Raw genomic sequence first — 16,353 nt, forward strand, 5'->3', positions numbered from 1 at the left:
GCTTTCTCAGCTGGGTTATGGTCCCAACACGCACCCGTTGTGCCAGGGGTTCCACCTCGGTTCCACTCTTCCTTCACTCGCAACACCCCACACCCACCTCCCGTGGTGCCAAGGCACTTTCCCCTGCAACCGCCGAATGTGTAACACCTGCCCATTTACCTGCTCCCTCCTGAATATCCAAGGGCTCAAACATACCTGCCAGGTGAAGCAGCACTTTTGTCACAACCTAGTCCACTGCATTCGCTGCTCACAGTGTCGTTTCCCCAATGTAGCATGAAGCATAAACTGGGTGACTGCTTCGCAGAACATCCCGGTTCTGCCCGCGGAAAAAAGGCCCTGACCTTGCGGTTGCCTGCCACTTTAACACATCACCCTGTTCCCTGGCCAACATCTCTGTCTCAGGCTTGCAGCTGTGCTCTAGCTCCAGATGAAAGAACAACACCTCATGTTCCACTTGGTGACCGTACAGCCCTCCGGTCTTCAATATCGAGTTCCATCACTTTAGGGCCTGAACTCCCCCATGTCCTTGACCCCTACCACACAAACGACTCCTTGTTATCACCTCGTCTGCTATGACACACTACGTATTGTTAGCCGCCAACAGTCTCCATTAACAGTTATTCGCCCTCTCACGCGGATCGTTATTCACTCCTACGTCCTTCCTATTGTTCTATCTCTGAGCTGGTGGCAAACACAGCAATGTACATCGGAGACTCTGAGCCAGCTGAAACTTGCTCAGTGTGAAGTACATTCCACATTGCTCCAAGAATTGCAAGCAGCAAAGCGTTTCCAGAACATCTGCTTGTCATTCTGTCCCCGGGGCAGAATGGCCACTTTGTCTCATCCCCAGGAACTGGACTATCTCCATTTTATTTCTACTTGCACGTTGTTCTGGGGGGTGGGACGGGGTGTAGGGTGGGGGGCGGGTAGAGTCCATTCGCTCTTCTGCTCTCTCTCTCTCTCTCTCTCTGAAACCCTTGGGGTGAGAGGTGTCAGTTACATTAATGCGGGGAACATGAACAACTTTGATTGTGAACTTTCTCCAAGGGTCTGTTATCGGAGAGATAGAACGATGCTGTGCTGGCAGGACAGAAAGAAATGGACACCGAGGACTCTTCGCTCAGGTAAATTCACATTGTTGTGCAGCCTTCTTGGTGTTCAGAAATCGTCTTCACGCAGTAATCTTACGGAAAGTCTATTGCAAAGTGGGCATCGCTTTCTTTGCTGCGACCGCGCAGCAGTTAACATCTGAGCCCCAAGTGTCCCAGATGAAGAGAATTCCGAGTGAAACCTTCACTCACTGAGAGTCATCCCCACGGCCCTGAGCTGAGGGACTGCAGGCAGTCCAACATGGAAGGGACGGTTAAAAATGAAGCAGTTTTGCTCCCTCAGCCTCTCTGTCCCAGAGACAGGCAGTGGGACGGCATAAACACGTAGCATAATTCTCGCGCAGACAGAAGCCGTTCAGCCTTGATTTGACGAGTGCATCGATATGCGACATTTGGTAAGTGAATGCAACTTGCAGAAGAGAGCACCGATCTTAAGGTGATCTTACTCGAGGTGACGTAGAACAATAGCAGAGGATGGTTTCGATCCATCGACCGCTGGGTTATGGGCCCAGCACGCTCCCGCTGCGCCACTCTGCTGCCGCACGCGGCGTACCTTCCACAGAACACTTCAGGTTTTCGTCTGGCACGCGGCAGGCACGTTCGAGCCTGATGTCAAAGACCTCCACTGCTGCCGTGTAATATGGTGTTTCGCGGACGTATGGAGGCTGTGTAAATATAAACTTATTTCTAAATTCCCACATTCTGTTGGTCGAACTGTGATTTCACACTGAATCACAACATGTGTCACAGCGCAGACGGAGGCCATGCGGCCCACCTTCGCTCTGCTGGTTCTACACTTAAGTAAACGTGTGTCTCTATTCGTTTCATTCTCTCGCCTTCTCAGCGTAAATCTGCACATCTGAACGTGACCACCGAATTCCCTTTTGTGCCCATTGAATCTTACTCTTTGTCAATGACATACAGGGACTTACTGACCCTAACCACTCCCTGTACGAAAACGTTCTTCCTAATGTCACTTTTACTTCTTTTCCTCGTGACTTTAAAATTCTGCCGAATTTTTGAGGTAGAGGTAAACAGCCAAAGATAATCACCGTCACTGCTTCCCTTCTATCGACTCAACTTTGTGAAACAGTATCTTTCACTGGCAAATAAAACACCGTTGTCCTCAGGTGCCTGCTTCATTTTGACCACGACTTCACGCCCCTCACTGTTCGAGTCTCATTTCCAAACACTTGGCTCATCGCCTCAAAAGCAGCTCTGCGGGTATCTCTTGTTCCACCCTGACAGGCAGTGGGTGGCAGATTCCCGACAGCTTCATTTCCCAGATCTCTCTGCCTGTGGAGCTGAGAAAGAGTGAATCATTGCAGAGTTTGTTTGAATCCAATCATTTCACAGGTTTCGAAAGGGTTAAATATCTGCACATGGCGAGTCTGAAAGATGAAATGGACGTTCACTTAAAAAGAAATACAGAAATTGCAGGAGCAACTTAGCAGGTCAGGCAGCATCTGTAGAAAGAGAATCAGAGACAACATTTCAGAACTTTTTTTTTCCTCATCCAGGTGCAGCCAAACCCACTGAGTTGCTCCAGTAGTTTCGCATTCTGTCTCGGACTGTTAGCATCCGCAGTCATTTACTTTAGAAATTCAATCAATTCAGAAACCCCTTTGTGCTTCCTCAGTGGAAAAGATTTCCGTTTGGGAAACATTTTCCTGACACCATTAAAAACGCGCAACTTTGCAGCCAAGAAAGCAGCAGGAGCGTGAACAAAAAACACGCCGACCCTGCGTAGTCTTGAACCATGAACCATCCGTTTACGAGCCGAACGCGCTGACCGATTGCGCCACAGAGACAGGTCCGCCCAGCGCCCGCACAGTCTCGTTGAGGAAGCTACTATTCAATTAATAATTTAACCTTCCCGCCCAGAATTACCATTGTCTTCTTTCAGTTCAAACACGGCGAATACTGCAGAAAGCCAACGGGTCGAGCTGCATCCGTGGAAAGGTAAACAGAGCCGACGTTTTGAGTGTGCTACCGTTTTTGTTCAGAACTCAGTGTTTTGCCTCTTCCCGAAGTTGGTCCAGGTCTGTATCTCAATTGGCAAACACATGGCAAGTGCAGTGCCGCAATGTGTAGTTATAGCCTTGGCTGTTTAAAAAAAAAAGCAGTGCATTGTTTAAATGGTGATATATTGGAATGTGGAGAAAGTGAGGACTAGAGGTGAAAGTCGAAAAATGTGGCACTGGAAAAGCAGAACAGGTCAGGCAGCATCTGAGGAGCAGGACAGTGAACGTTTCGGGCACAAGCCCTTCATCAGGAATGATGTGTGGATGTATAAAGGGGTGTCAGAGTCCCTCCACACCAGTCAATGCCAGTTGTCGGGCAGATGCAGCAGGCAATGAGCGAGGCAAGTGGTATATTACGAAGAGGAATTCAGTTCAGAAGTGGGGTCATTGAACATATTCAAGGCTAAATTCATCTGAGTTTTGAACAACAAAGAAGTGGATTGTTATGGGGGGAGGTAAGAAAATGGTTTTAAGACCAGTACAGGTCAGTCACAGAGTATGACAGCACTGAACAGACCCTTCATCCAACTCGTCCATGCTGAGTATGTTCTCAAACTAAACTCGTCCCACCTACCAGTGTTTGCCCATAAACCTTCGAACCTTTCATATTCATGTACTTATCCAAACGTTGTAACTCTGCGTGTATAAAATCATGAGGGGTATGGATAGGATAAATAGACAAAGTCTTTTTCCCTGGGGTGGGGGAGTCCAGTACGAGAGGGCATGGGTTTAGCATTAGAGGGGAAAGATACAAAAGAGATCTAAGGGGCAACGTTTTCACGCAGAGGATTGTACGTTTATTGAATGAACTGCCAGAGGAAGTGGTGAAGTCTAGTACGATTGCAACATTTAAAAGGCATTTGGTTAGATGTATGAATAGGAAGGGTTTGGAGGGATATGGGGCCGAGCGCTGTCAGGTGGGACTAGATTGTTTTGGGATAGTTGGTCGGCATGGACAAGTTGGACCAAACAGTCTGTTTCTGTGCTGTACATCTCTATGACTCTATGACTTCTTCTGGACATTCATTCTGCACTCAGACCACTCTCTTAAAAAACGATCCTTGTCCTGTCTTTATAAAATCTTTCTCTACTCACCTCAAAATATTTGCTCCCTGATCCTGAAAACCCCAGCTGAGGGAAAGGACACCTGCTGTTCACCTCATCCGTATCCCTCATGATTTTATAATCCTCTATATGCAGTGTGTAGTGGCTCATTGAAATAATGTCCTGATGCAGCTTCGTTTGTGGGTGTTGGGATGATTGCTTCTGTGGTTAAGCACTTGGTTTGCGTGTGTTGTTTTTCTGTAGACGCTAGTTTGAAGTTCACTGTTGAGTGTTCGCTCTACTGTGACATCTAAGAATGGCACTTTGTTGTTGTTCTCCTCCTCTTCAAACCAGGAGCCCCCCTCAGGCCATAGTCTCACTACTTGGAATACCAATATACAGACTAGTCAAAGGCCTCCACTGAAGACTAGAACACCAAGTCGAAGATTCACGCCACTCCATTTATTCCATCCAAGAATTCCTGAACACCAAAGACACTCAGTTAGAAGAGGATGGAATAATGATGTCCTTTGACATAACAGCCCTGTTCACATCCATTAACATCAACGTGGCCAAAGAAAACTGGAGACACTACTCGAAGAACCAAAGACACAAATACAGCACCAACTTCATCAGCAAAGATAGCACTATCCAGCTCGTGGAACTGTGCCTTAACCACCCACTTCATATTCAGTAACAAGCCTCAAACAAATCAACGAAACACCCATGAAACCACAAGTATCAGGATTCCTAGCAGAAGCAATAATGCAGTCTCAAACCAACAGCCCTTCCAACGATCCAAACCAAACTTTGTGTCCGCCACAGTGATGACACTTTTGTCATCAAAAAATGAAGTAAATTAGAGGAAACCTACAACACCATCAACAATATCCTTACTGGCATAAAATTCACAAAAGAGGAGAACAACAACAAAGTGCCATTCCTAGATGTCACAGTAGAGCGAGCAGTCAATGGTAAATTCAAAACAGCGTCGACAGGAAAACAACACACACGAATCAAGTACTTAGCTACAGAAGCAATGATCCCTACACATAAAAACAAGCTGAATCAGGACACTATTTCAACGAGGCACGACACACTGCAGTAGCCAGTAACGACGAAGGCCAATAAGGAACGATACAGCGCATTTAAGGAGAATGGGTAGGCAAACGATTCACAGAGAAACACTTCCCTGACCGGGAATCGAACCCGGGCCGCAGCGGTGAAAGCGCCGAATCCTAACCACTAGACCACCAGGGAGACAGCAGCGCCACCTCACAGCTCTAATGTAAATTGCTTCCCTGCCCGGAAATCGAACCTGGGCCACGATCGTGAGAAGGCTTCCACCAATGTCATTGCTTGTATCCATTGCTCCCGATGCGGTCTCCTCTACATTGGGGAGACTGGAGACTCCTCGCAGTGTCAAGTCACAGCGCTTGAGGGAACATCTCCACGACACCCGCAGCAATCAACCCCATCACCCTCCGGCCCAACATTTCAACCCCCCTCCCACTCTGCCGAGAACATGCAGGTCCTGGGCCTCCTCCATCGCCGCTCACTCCCCACCCGATGCCTGAAGGAAGCACGCCCACCTTTCGCCTCGGATAAATTCAACCCCAGGACATCAATGTGGACTTCACCAGTTTCCTCATTTCCCCTCCCCCCACCTTACCTCAGTTCCAATCTTCCAGCTCAGCGCTGTCCTCATGACCTGTCCTACCTGCCAATCTCCCTTCTCAACTGTTCGCTCCACCCTCCTCTCTGACCTGTCACCTCCATCCCCACCCCCATTCACCTATTGTACTCTTTGCTACCTTCGGCCCAGCACCCCCCAATTTATCTCGCCATCCCTGGAAGCGTCCTGCCTCTATTCCTGATGAAGGGCTTAAGCCCGAAATGTCGATTTTCCTGCTCCTCGGAAGCTGTCTGACCTGCTGTGCCTTTCCAGTACCACTCTGATCTAAACTCTGGTTTCCAGCATCTGCAGTCCCCACTTTTGCCTACCCAATAAACCCAGTGTGACGATTTCACATCAACAAACTGACACTAGCAGACACAACGTCTGCAGAAACCCTAGCCACATTACTTTACATTAAAGACATCTGTGAAATGATTTCCAGATAACTCAACCCTCTCAGCATTAAACAACGGCTAGTGAACCTTAAATACCCTATACAAACAATCCGCAAACGAATGTTATTTACAAAATACCATACAAGGAAATACATGAACTCTGCCGCACAGTTCTCTGTGGCAAGAAATGCTGGGATGAGATAAGGAAGATTTTTTCAGCCAAAACGAATCGGCACTAACTGGACAGCCATTTAAAATCAACGCTGTCAGGCCAGGATGGAAGACCGGAAGGGATAATCAGTTTTCTTATTTCCTGAAGATTTACAAAGCTGAGACTGGGTTTTGGTGTTTGTTCCCTTTCCACTCCCAGGAGCCGCAGTGGTTGGGGCGGTGAGTTGGGGAAAGTGAAATGTGCCCGTGAGCAGCGTGTGGGGCTCTTTCAGCTTCCCCTCCTCTGACAGCGCTGTGACGTGACTCTGATGTTCTCAGGGACACTTACTGACGTGAGACAGTCAAAAGAGTCTCGTTCCTGCAGATCAGGAATTCAAACCGTATGCCGGCTTCAGGACAATGAGAAAGATTAATTGGGGTGTGTGAAGAAGCTGTGAGCTGCATTTCAAACATGTAGGTGGAGTCACATGCGTCATCCATTGCGCCCCTGGCACTGTGCGGACCTGACGCCGCCATGCTGCAGAGTTCTGACGTTATACGGACATGCACAGCAATGGGAACATTCACAAGGTGAACAGCCAAAGATAATCACCATCACTGCTTCCCTTCCATCGACCCAACTTTGTGAAGCAGTATCTTTCACTGGCAAATAAAACACCTTTGTCCTCAGGTGCCTGCCTCATTTCGACCACGACTTCACGCCCCTCACTGTTCTAGTCTCATTTCCAAACACTTGGCTCATATCCTCAAAAGCAGCTCTGGGGATATCTGCTTGTTCCACCCTGACAGGCAGTGGGTTGCAGATTCCCGATCAGTCCCAATGTGATTGAAATATTTAAACCCCTCCACTGATTTGCATCTTTAAAAATCCGTGAAACAATCTCCCTTTCTTTCTGACGACAGTTCTCAACTGTAGTCGGCAGGGTTCACACCTGCGTGGGGAACCCGCAATGGATTTCATGTCCATCGCATTCACCACTCTGCCCACCAATACAGAACCACACTGACAGCTTCATTTCGCAGGTCTCTCTGCCCGTGGAGCTGAGAAAGAGTAAATCATTGCAGAGTTTGTTTGAATCCAATCACTTCACAGTTTTCGAAAGGGTTAAATATCTGCAAATGGCGATTCTGGGTGCTTCATCCCGAAAGATGAAATGGACGTTCAGTTAAAAGCAAAACCAGAAATTGCAGGAGCAACTCAGCAGGTCAGGCAGCATCTGTAGAAAGAGAATCAGAGACATTTCAGAACTTTTTTTACCTCATCCAGGAACATCCAAAACTACTGAGTTGCTCCAGCAGTTTCGCTTTCTGTCTCGGACTGTCAGCATCCGCATTCCTTTACGTTAGAAATTCAATCAATTCAGAAACCCCTTTGTGCTTCCTCAGTGGAAAAGATTTCCGTTTGGGAAACATTTTCCTGACACCATTCAAAACGCGCATCTTTGCAGCCAAGAAAGCAGTAGGAGCGTGAACAGCAAACGCCCCGTCTCCGGGTGGTCTCGAACCACCAACCTTCCGGTTAACAGCCGAACACGCTGACCAATTGCGCCACAGAGACAGGTCCGCCCAGCGCCCGCACAGTCTCGTTGAGGAAGCTACTATTCAATTAACAATTTAACCTTCCCGCCCAGAATTACCATTGTCTTCTATCAGTTCAAACACGGCGAATACTGCAGAAAGCCAACGGGTCGAGCTGCATCCGTGGAAAGGTAAACAGAGCCGACGTTTTGAGTGTGCTACCGTTTTTGTTCAGAACTCAGTGTTTTGCCTCTTCCCGAAGTTGGTCCAGGTCTGTATCTCAATTGGCAAACACATGGCAAGTGCAGTGCCGCAATGTGAAGTTATCGCCATGGCTGTTTAAAAAAAAAAGCAGTGCATTGTTTAAATGGTGATATATTGGAATGTGGAGAAAGTGAGGACTAGAGGTGAAAGTCGAAAAATGTGGCACTGGAAAAGCAGAACAGGTCAGGCAGCATCTGAGGAGCAGGACAGTGAACGTTTCGGGCACAAGCCCTTCATCAGGAATGATGTGTGGATGTATAAAGGGGTGTCAGAGTCCCTCCATTCCAGTCAATGCCAGTTGTCGGGCAGATGCAGCAGGCAATGAGCGAGGCAAGTGGTATATTACGAAGAGGAATTCAGTTCAGAAGTGGGGTCATTGAACATATTCAAGGGTAAATTCATCTGAGTTTTGAACAACAAAGAAGTGGATTGTTATGGGGGGAGGTAAGAAAATGGTTTTAAGACCAGTACAGGTCAGTCACAGAGTATGACAGCACTGAACAGACCCTTCATCCAACTCGTCCATGCTGAGTATGTTCTCAAACTAAACTCGTCCCACCTACCAGTGTTTGCCCATAAACCTTCGAACCTTTCATATTCATGTACTTATCCAAACGTTGTAACTCTGCGTGTATAAAATCATGAGGGGTATGGATAGGATAAATAGACAAAGTCTTTTTCCCTGGGGTGGGGGAGTCCAGTACGAGAGGGCATGGGTTTAGCATTAGAGGGGAAAGATACAAAAGAGATCTAAGGGGCAACGTTTTCACGCAGAGGATTGTACGTTTATTGAATGAACTGCCAGAGGAAGTGGTGAAGTCTAGTACGATTGCAACATTTAAAAGGCATTTGGTTAGGTGTATGAATAGGAAGGGTTTGGAGGGATATGGGGCCGTGCGCTGTCAGGTGGGACTAGATTGTTTTGGGATAGTTGGTCGGCATGGACAAGTTGGACCAAACAGTCTGTTTCTGTGCTGTACATCTCTATGACTCTATGACTTCTTCTGGACATTCATTCTGCACTCAGGCCACTCTCTTAAAAAACGATCCTTGTCCTGTCTTTATAAAATCTTTCTCTACTCACCTCAAAATATTTGCTCCCTGATCCTGAAAACCCCAGCTGAGGGAAAGGACACCTGCTGTTCACCTCATCCGTATCCCTCATGATTTTATAATCCTCTATATGCAGTGTGTAGTGGCTCATTGAAATAATGTCCTGATGCAGCTTCGTTTGTGGGTGTTGGGATGATTGCTTCTGTGGTTAAGCACTTGGTTTGCGTGTGTTGTTTTTCTGTAGACGCTAGTTTGAAGTTCACTGTTGAGTGTTCGCTCTACTGTGACATCTAAGAATGGCACTTTGTTGTTGTTCTCCTCCTCTTCAAACCAGGAGCCCCCCTCAGGCCATAGTCTCACTACTTGGAATACCAATATACAGACTAGTCAAAGGCCTCCACTGAAGACTAGAACACCAAGTCGAAGATTCACGCCACTCCATTTATTCCATCCAAGAATTCCTGAACACCAAAGACACTCAGTTAGAAGAGGATGGAATAATGATGTCCTTTGACATAACAGCCCTGTTCACATCCATTAACATCAACGTGGCCAAAGAAAACTGGAGACACTACTCGAAGAACCAAAGACACAAATACAGCACCAACTTCATCAGCAAAGATAGCACTATCCAGCTCGTGGAACTGTGCCTTAACCACCCACTTCATATTCAGTAACAAGCCTCAAACAAATCAACGAAACACCCATGAAACCACAAGTATCAGGATTCCTAGCAGAAGCAATAATGCAGTCTCAAACCAACAGCCCTTCCAACGATCCAAACCAAACTTTGTGTCCGCCACAGTGATGACACTTTTGTCATCAAAAAATGAAGTAAATTAGAGGAAACCTACAACACCATCAACAATATCCTTACTGGCATAAAATTCACAAAAGAGGAGAACAACAACAAAGTGCCATTTCTAGATGTCACAGTAGAGCGAGCAGTCAATGGTAAATTCAAAACAGCGTCGACAGGAAAACAACACACACGAATCAAGGACTTAGCTACAGAAGCAATGATCCCGACACATACAAACAAGCTGAATCAGGACACTATTTCAACGAGGCACGACACACTGCAGTAGCCAGTAACGACGAAGGACAATAAGGAACTGTACAGCGCATTTAAGGAGAATGGGTAGGCAAACGATTCACAGAGAAGCACTTCCCTGACCGGGAATCGAACCCGGGCCGCAGCGGTGAAAGCGCCGAATCCTAACCACTAGACCACCAGGGAGACAGCAGTGCCGCCTCACAGCTCTAATGTAAATTGCTTCCCTGCCCGGAAATCGAACCTGGGCCACGATCGTGAGAAGGCTTCCACCAATGTCATTGCTTGTATCCATTGCTCCCGATGCGGTCTCCTCTACATTGGGGAGACTGGAGACTCCTCGCAGTGTCAAGTCACAGCGCTTGAGGGAACATCTCCACGACACCCGCAGCAATCAACCCCATCACCCTCTGGCCCAACATTTCAACCCCCCTCCCACTCTGCCGAGAACATGCAGGTCCTGGGCCTCCTCCATCGCCGCTCACTCCCCACCCGATGCCTGAAGGAAGCACGCCCACCTTTCGCCTCGGATAAATTCAACCCCAGGACATCAATGTGGACTTCACCAGTTTCCTCATTTCCCCTCCCCCCACCTTACCTCAGTTCCAACCTTCCAGCTCAGCGCTGTCCTCATGACCTGTCCTACCTGCCAATCTCCCTTCTCAACTGTTCGCTCCACCCTCCTCTCTGACCTGTCACCTCCATCCCCACCCCCATTCACCTATTGTACTCTTTGCTACCTTCGGCCCAGCACCCCCCAATTTATCTCGCCATCCCTGGAAGCGTCCTGCCTCTATTCCTGATGAAGGGCTTAAGCCCGAAATGTCGATTTTCCTGCTCCTCGGAAGCTGTCTGACCTGCTGTGCCTTTCCAGTACCACTCTGATCTAAACTCTGGTTTCCAGCATCTGCAGTCCCCACTTTTGCCTACCCAATAAACCCAGTGTGACGATTTCACATCAACAAACTGACACTAGCAGACACAACGTCTGCAGAAACCCTAGCCACATTACTTTACATTAAAGACATCTGTGAAATGATTTCCAGATAACTCAACCCTCTCAGCATTAAACAACGGCTAGTGAACCTTAAATACCCTATACAAACAATCCGCAAACGAATGTTATTTACAAAATACCATACAAGGAAATACATGAACTCTGCCGCACAGTTCTCTGTGGCAAGAAATGCTGGGATGAGATAAGGAAGATTTTTTCAGCCAAAACGAATCGGCACTAACTGGACAGCCATTTAAAATCAACGCTGTCAGGCCAGGATGGAAGACCGGAAGGGATAATCAGTTTTCTTATTTCCTGAAGATTTACAAAGCTGAGACCGGGTTTTGGTGTTTGTTCCCTTTCCACTCCCAGGAGCCGCAGTGGTTGGGGCGGTGAGTTGGGGAAAGTGAAATGTGCCCGTGAGCAGCGTGTGGGGCTCTTTCAGCTTCCCCTCCTCTGACAGCGCTGTGACGTGACTCTGATGTTCTCAGGGACACTTACTGACGCGAGACAGTGAAAAGAGTCTCGTTCCTGCAGATCAGGAATTCAAACCGTATGCCGGCTTCAAGACAATGAGAAAGATTAATTGGGGTGTGTGAAGAAGCTGTGAGCTGCATTTCAAACATGTAGGTGGAGTCACATGCGTCATCCATTGCGCCCCTGGCACTGTGCGGACCTGACGCCGCCATGCTGCAGAGTTCTGACGTTATACGGACATGCACAGCAATGGGAACATTCACAAGGTGAACAGCCAAAGATAATCACCATCACTGCTTCCCTTCCATCGACCCAACTTTGTGAAGCAGTATCTTTCACTGGCAAATAAAACACCTTTGTTCTCAGGTGCCTGCCTCATTTCGACCACGACTTCACGCCCCTCACTGTTCTAGTCTCATTTCCAAACACTTGGCTCATATCCTCAAAAGCAGCTCTGGGGATATCTGCTTTTCCACCCTGACAGGCAGTGGGTTGCAGATTCCCGATCAGTCCCAATGTGATTGAAATATTTAAACCCCTCCACTGATTTGCATCTTTAAAAATCCGTGAAACAATCTCCCTTTCTTTCTGACGACAGTTCTCAACTGTAGTCGGCAGGGTTCACACCTGCGTGGGGAACCCGCAATGGATTTCATGTCCATCGCATTCACCACTCTGCCCACCAATACAGAACCACACTGACAGCTTCATTTCGCAGGTCTCTCTGCCCGTGGAGCTGAGAAAGAGTAAATCATTGCAGAGTTTGTTTGAATCCAATCACTTCTCAGTTTTCGAAAGGGTTAAATATCTGCAAATGGCGATTCTGGGTGCTTCATCCCGAAAGATGAAATGGACGTTCAGTTAAAAGCAAAACCAGAAATTGCAGGAGCAACTCAGCAGGTCAGGCAGCATCTGTAGAAAGAGAATCAGAGACATTTCAGAACTTTTTTTACCTCATCCAGGAACATCCAAAACTACTGAGTTGCTCCAGCAGTTTCGCTTTCTGTCTCGGACTGTCAGCATCCGCATTCCTTTACGTTAGAAATTCAATCAATTCAGAAACCCCTTTGTGCTTCCTCAGTGGAAAAGATTTCCGTTTGGGAAACATTTTCCTGACACCATTCAAATCGCGCATCTTTGCAGCCAAGAAAGCAGTAGGAGCGTGAACAGCAAACGCCCCGTCTCCGGGTGGTCTCGAACCACCAACCTTCCGGTTAACAGCCGAACGCGGTGACCAATTGCGCCACAGAGACAGGTCCGCCCAGCGCCGGCACAGTCTCGTTGAGGAAGCTACTATTCAATTAACAATTTAACCTTCCCGCCCAGAATTACCATTGTCTTCTATCAGTTCAAACACGGCGAATACTGCAGAAAGCCAACGGGTCGAGCTGCATCCGTGGAAAGGTAAACAGAGCCGACGTTTTGAGTGTGCTACCGTTTTTGTTCAGAACTCAGTGTTTTGCCTCTTCCCGAAGTTGGTCCAGGTCTGTATCTCAATTGGCAAACACATGGCAAGTGCAGTGCCGCAATGTGTTGTTATAGCCTTGGCTGTTTAAAAAAAAGCAGTGCATTGTTTAAATGGTGATATATTGGAATGTGGAGAAAGTGAGGACTAGAGGTGAAAGTCGAAAAATGTGGCACTGGAAAAGCAGAACAGGTCAGGCAGCATCTGAGGAGCAGGACAGTGAACGTTTCGGGCACAAGCCCTTCATCAGGAATGATGTGTGGATGTATAAAAGGGTGTCAGAGTCCCTCCATTCCAGTCAATGCCAGTTGTCGGGCAGATGCAGCAGGCAATGAGCGAGGCAAGTGGTATATTACGAAGAGGAATTCAGTTCAGAAGTGGGGTCATTGAACATATTCAAGGGTAAATTCATCTGAGTTTTGAACAACAAAGAAGTGGATTGTTATGGGGGGAGGTAAGAAAATGGTTTTAAGACCAGTACAGGTCAGTCACAGAGTATGACAGCACTGAACAGACCCTTCATCCAACTCGTCCATGCTGAGTATGTTCTCAAACTAAACTCGTCCCACCTACCAGTGTTTGCCCATAAACCTTCGAACCTTTCATATTCATGTACTTATCCAAACGTTGTAACTCTGCGTGTATAAAATCATGAGGGGTATGGATAGGATAAATAGACAAAGTCTTTTTCCCTGGGGTGGGGGAGTCCAGTACGAGAGGGCATGGGTTTAGCATTAGAGGGGAAAGATACAAAAGAGATCTAAGGGGCAACGTTTTCACGCAGAGGATTGTACGTTTATTGAATGAACTGCCAGAGGAAGTGGTGAAGTCTAGTACGATTGCAACATTTAAAAGGCATTTGGTTAGGTGTATGAATAGGAAGGGTTTGGAGGGATATGGGGCCGTGCGCTGTCAGGTGGGACTAGATTGTTTTGGGATAGTTGGTCGGCATGGACAAGTTGGACCAAACAGTCTGTTTCTGTGCTGTACATCTCTATGACTCTATGACTTCTTCTGGACATTCATTCTGCACTCAGGCCACTCTCTTAAAAAACGATCCTTGTCCTGTCTTTATAAAATCTTTCTCTACTCACCTCAAAATATTTGCTCCCTGATCCTGAAAACCCCAGCTGAGGGAAAGGACACCTGCTGTTCACCTCATCCGTATCCCTCATGATTTTATAATCCTCTATATGCAGTGTGTAGTGGCTCATTGAAATAATGTCCTGATGCAGCTTCGTTTGTGGGTGTTGGGATGATTGCTTCTGTGGTTAAGCACTTGGTTTGCGTGTGTTGTTTTTCTGTAGACGCTAGTTTGAAGTTCACTGTTGAGTGTTCGCTCTACTGTGACATCTAAGAATGGCACTTTGTTGTTGTTCTCCTCCTCTTCAAACCAGGAGCCCCCCTCAGGCCATAGTCTCACTACTTGGAACATCAATATACAGACTAGTCAAAGGCCTCCACTGAAGACTAGAACACCAAGTCGAAGATTCACGCCACTCCATTTATTCCATCCAAGAATTCCTGAACACCAAAGACACTCAGTTAGAAGAGGATGGAATAATGATGTCCTTTGACATAACAGCCCTGTTCACATCCATGAACATCAACGTGGCCAAAGAAAACTGGAGACACTACTCGAAGAACCAAAGACACAAATACAGCACCAACTTCATCAGCAAAGATAGCACTATCCAGCTCGTGGAACTGTGCCTTAACCACCCACTTCATATTCAGTAACAAGCCTCAAACAAATCAACGAAACACCCATGAAACCACAAGTATCAGGATTCCTAGCAGAAGCAATAATGCAGTCTCAAACCAACAGCCCTTCCAACGATCCAAACCAAACTTTGTGTCCGCCACAGTGATGACACTTTTGTCATCAAAAAATGAAGTAAATTAAAGGAAACCTACAACACCATCAACAATATCCTTACTGGCATAAAATTCACAAAAGAGGAGAACAACAACAAAGTGCCATTCCTAGATGTCACAGTAGAGCGAGCAGTCAATGGTAAATTCAAAACAGCGTCGACAGGAAAACAACACACACGAATCAAGTACTTAGCTACAGAAGCAATGATCCCTACACATAAAAACAAGCTGAATCAGGACACTATTTCAACGAGGCACGACACACTGCAGTAGCCAGTAACGACGAAGGCCAATAAGGAACGATACAGCGCATTTAAGGAGAATGGGTAAGCAAACGATTCACAGAGAAACACTTCCCTGACCGGGAATCGAACCCGGGCCGCAGCGGTGAAAGCGCCGAATCCTAACCACTAGACCACCAGGGAGACAACAGTGCCACCTCACAGCTCTAATGTAAATTGCTTCCCTGCCCGGAAATCGAACCTGGGCCACGATCGTGAGAAGGCTTCCACCAATGTCATTGCTTGTATCCATTGCTCCCGATGCGGTCTCCTCTACATTGGGGAGACTGGAGACTCCTCGCAGTGTCAAGTCACAGCGCTTGAGGGAACATCTCCACGACACCCGCAGCAATCAACCCCATCACCCTCTGGCCCAACATTTCAACCCCCCTCCCACTCTGCCGAGAACATGCAGGTCCTGGGCCTCCTCCATCGCCGCTCACTCCCCACCCGATGCCTGAAGGAAGCACGCCCACCTTTCGCCTCGGATAAATTCAACCCCAGGACATCAATGTGGACTTCACCAGTTTCCTCATTTCCCCTCCCCCCACCTTACCTCAGTTCCAACCTTCCAGCTCAGCGCTGTCCTCATGACCTGTCCTACCTGCCAATCTCCCTTCTCAACTGTTCGCTCCACCCTCCTCTCTGACCTGTCACCTCCATCCCCACCCCCATTCACCTATTGTACTCTTTGCTACCTTCGGCCCAGCACCCCCCAATTTATCTCGCCATCCCTGGAAGCGTCCTGCCTCAATTCCTGATGAAGGGCTTAAGCCCGAAATGTCGATTTTCCTGCTCCTCGGAAGCTGTCTGACCTGCTGTGCCTTTACAGTACCACTCTGATCTAAACTCTGGTTTCCAGCATCTGCAGTCCCCACTTTTGCCTACCCAATAAACCCAGTGTGACGATTTCACATCAACAAACTGACACTAGCAGACACAACG

General features: G+C 47.5%; 1 protein-coding gene and 3 non-coding genes across 4 annotated transcripts in view; all 4 read right to left on the reverse strand.

The window, feature by feature from the left end:
• LOC148144783 (uncharacterized) overlaps positions 1 to 16,353 on the reverse strand; it is a 93,311-nt gene that overhangs the window by 26,332 nt on the left and 50,626 nt on the right. The gene's annotated exons all lie outside the window — the stretch shown is intronic.
• trnae-uuc (transfer RNA glutamic acid (anticodon UUC)) lies at positions 5,366 to 5,437 on the reverse strand. Its single transcript has one exon. It is a non-coding gene; the product is annotated as a tRNA-Glu (tRNA).
• Positions 10,425 to 10,496, reverse strand: trnae-uuc (transfer RNA glutamic acid (anticodon UUC)). The gene has a single exon. It is a non-coding gene; the product is annotated as a tRNA-Glu (tRNA).
• On the reverse strand, positions 15,481 to 15,552 carry trnae-uuc (transfer RNA glutamic acid (anticodon UUC)). The gene has a single exon. It is a non-coding gene; the product is annotated as a tRNA-Glu (tRNA).

This window comes from Chiloscyllium plagiosum, unplaced genomic scaffold, assembly GCF_037043375.1.
Source record: "Chiloscyllium plagiosum isolate Xiang-an unplaced genomic scaffold, Cpla_swu_hap1 HiC_scaffold_27, whole genome shotgun sequence".
NCBI lineage: Eukaryota > Metazoa > Chordata > Chondrichthyes > Orectolobiformes > Hemiscylliidae > Chiloscyllium > Chiloscyllium plagiosum.